The sequence below is a fragment of the Anoplophora glabripennis genome, unplaced genomic scaffold, assembly GCF_000390285.2.
Source record: "Anoplophora glabripennis isolate ALB-LARVAE unplaced genomic scaffold, Agla_2.0 scaffold1627, whole genome shotgun sequence".
Classification (NCBI taxonomy): Eukaryota; Metazoa; Arthropoda; class Insecta; order Coleoptera; family Cerambycidae; genus Anoplophora; species Anoplophora glabripennis.
This window is the reverse complement of record NW_019417769.1, coordinates 32,087-35,863: the sequence shown is the minus strand read 5'-3', so window position 1 is coordinate 35,863 and position 3,777 is coordinate 32,087.

Below are 3,777 nucleotides of genomic sequence, written 5' to 3'. Positions count from 1 at the left end.
TTAAGGTCAGAATGGTTTTTAAAACGGGAACTCTTACATTTGCAGTAATCGAAAGAGTGACCTCGAAAACCCCGAGTACATTTTACCTTTAGAGACAGGCTGTTGGAAATATTGTGACCTTGAAACTACCATGACCTCAAGGTCATGGTCACCGTTGGATTGCTTACTCAAAACTCTGCAACTTTTGTCCTAATAATTTTTTTGTTTGAGCAGTATTTTCTGAGATAGAGGGGGGGGGTTCCAAACTTTTTGAAAACCCTGTATTTAAACTAAGAATTTTGTCTTTGAGGTAACATATATTTTACATACCTAGAAAAGCAAGTGAAAAATTAGCCATTAATAAAGATAAAACAAAATTTAACTAAATTAAACCACTTTGAAAAATTTCAGCTTAAAGTCATGTTTACAAGACCTTTTTTCTTATTTTGAAATTTTATGTAACCAGGCAAACTATTGACTTATGCAAATGAATATCATGTATAATCTACTTTTGCATACAATCATCGTAAATAAATAAGACAATTTTATCAGCAGCTCCTCTTAAAATCTACTGTTAGGGTATTATTTCGACAGGGGCCCTTGTTTATAAAACAACGATAAGAAGTGAAGGCCAAAGCGCGGAAATTCAGACTGAAAGGCAGGGACACGGGAGAGAGAGAATGACCACAGACGACTGACGAGGTNTATTGCAGGATGGTCTCGAGGCCGCGACCAACGCAGGATGACCGAATGTTAGGGTATTATTTCGACTGGGGCCGTTGTTTATAAAACAACGATAAGAAGTGAAGGCCAAAGCGCGGAAATTCAGACTGAAAGGCAGGGACACGGGAGAGAGAGAATGACCACAGACGACTGACGAGGTATTGTGTTGAGATAATTTGGTCATTGTTGTATTGTTTTATTATAAAATAAAGTTATTTTGTGAAAAGCTGTACACTACTAATATAATTATCTAGATAATCCCTAACTGTCGACGGATATCCCGTTTTTCCGACTGTTTCAGTCAGTTGTCCCCCACATTTTCTAACAAATTAATTCTATGATATATGATTTAAGTAGATAATTTACACTTTAAAATCTTCAGTAATATACAAATAAAATAAAATGTATGCCTGGCCTACCTATTTCTTTATATTACTTTATTGTTGAATAAACATAAAATTCACAGTTTAGCAGTAAATATATAAAGTTATTTAAATTCTGCTACCGTTTTTAAAACGCTCTGGAAGCTGTAAGACATCATTATTAGCACTTACTACACTTGCATAGAACTTGTGAACTGTAGTTTCATCAACAATTTTCAAATTCATATTACTGGAATTTTATACTTATATTTTATTTATACAATGTTATATGTTATGAAATTTACCTTAATATCTAAAATATTAAGGTTTGATGATAAAAAAATAATTATAATGCAACGATCAGATTACGAATATAAATATATATTTCGGAAAAACAATCAGTTTTAAAATAGAAAGTACATATTATTTTTTTAGATTATGTATATTATGTCTTATGCATGTTTTCAGTCTTTTATAGGAAAAATTTTTCAAATATAAGTACATAGGTATAAAAATATGGTATACAAAACAAATAAAATTGATTGCAACGTAACAATACAAGTACTCGTTTCGTGTCGATATAATATGAATAAGTGTCAAGTGAGCATTGCATAAGTAAGTAGCCATATTCCATTAGATAAAGTACTCTACACTGTCTATATCCAAGAAGTAGCAAAAGTAACGAATACTTTTTCAAACGAGTAATCGTTACTTCGGATCCAAATGAGTAACGAGTACTCATGTAACGAATTGATACTTTTTCGACATCTCTAATATAGATATCAAAAATTTCTGTACGTAAAAGTACGTTCAACATTTTTTTAGCCTTTGGAAGACGCCGCTGCCCCATAAAATGTTATAGACCCATCTTTTTACATTGTATCTCCTAAATTGAAATAAAATTTTATGGTACTAACAAATTGAAGACTTTATTATCGTTTTCCCTAAGTCGTCGGTCAGACATCTTTCTTTCCATCATTCAGGCATTATAACCCTCCAAGGTAAATTTTATAACACCAAAGTGGTAAAGCTGGGCGGCGTGGTCTAATTTGACTAGACCGTTCGAGTTCTATGAATTTCTAATATTATTTTACCTGTTTGATGTTGTTAGGCAGATACTTATACGAAAACGGAGTTTTTCTCACAAATCTTCCGATTTTCTGTTTACAACGATGGTTAAATAATTTTATTTGTACTTGTAGTATTATATATTAAATGTAAAACGAATAAATTCACAGGTTGTTTAAAAAATTATAAGTATTCAATAAAGACCGAAAAATTTAAAATATTTATTTTTTTTGCGTTAACCGATTGACCAAATGATTTGAGAGTAGATATATAACTTCCGCTCTCAATATCTCGATTAGTTTTCAAGTTACATTACGACCACTTCTGTATATCTGTCGCTAAATTAGAAGAAAGGTATTCACTTCCATATATGAATTTTTCGGCGTAAAATCGATATAGGTCCTAGTAGATATGATAGTTAAGGGACTAAGAAGCGAACATGTTTTTTAAACCATAGGAATCGTATAATCTGGAAAGATTTATCTTTCCAATTATTCCAATTAATATTTCATAGTTATCTATAAATATGGGAAATATAAGGTGTATATAAATAAGATACAAGAATAAATTTTTCATATTTTAGAAAATAGCTTAAATCGTACCGCCGCATAAATAGTACCAGTGTATGTATATTCTTCGGAATTTTTGTACATCTAAAATAGTACACCAAAAACTAAATGTGTAGGATTTACTATCTTACCCTTTGGCCTTTATCCCATATCTATTTTTTTAAAATTTGTGTCTGTCTAGTATAAGTATTTAAGTTATACCTATAATAATTTTAATATACCTATGCTAATATATTTTGTTGTTATAATGTAGAAGATCAAACTGAAGAACTTGGACAATTTCATATACGCTTAAAAACAAAAATACTTATATTGTGTTCTTTGCGTGATTATTTTTAACAAATCCCTAAATATTTTTCAATTTTTCTAAATGAAAAATTCAATTGAATAGAAATATAGAAACATGAGTTTACCATTATTTTTTTTAGTCGTGTTTTAAACCGACTGTTACATATCAATTTTTCTGCTAATATAGAAAATCCATAAGAGAATCAAATTAATTCTACCCCATACACCATATTAAGAATAAGATATGTCGAAAAATTAAAGAAAACGAACAGTAATGGCTTTATTTCAATTTTTCATATAACGAGCGTTCAAATAAAAACGTGGTCAAGTTGGTTCTGAAAATTTGGACGTAGGGCGTAGCGTATAGCAAATGAACTTAAACGTCATCTGTTAAAGAGCTATATCGCCGCTATCAATTTGAATATTTTCGTATTAAAAAGCGTTTAAAATGGTGTTTTCTCAAGAACAAAAAGTGTTTATCATAGAGTCCTACTTTAGAAATGGACGCAAGATTGATGGAATATGGAAGTATTCTATTGAGGAATGTTTCATAGAATTTCAAAATCAATTTCCCGGCGTTGTTGAGTACAAAATTTTTCAAAGTGCAGTTCAGCGTTGTGTTAATGTTTTTCGTGAAACGGGCAGTGTAACAAGAAAAGAAGGAAGCGGCCGACCTAAAAAGCGGACTGAAGAATTAAAAGAAAATGTCCAACAAATAATGGAAAATGCGCCAAGAACTTCTGTACGTGTTTTATCACAAATGGTGGGAGTATCAGTCGGTACCTGCC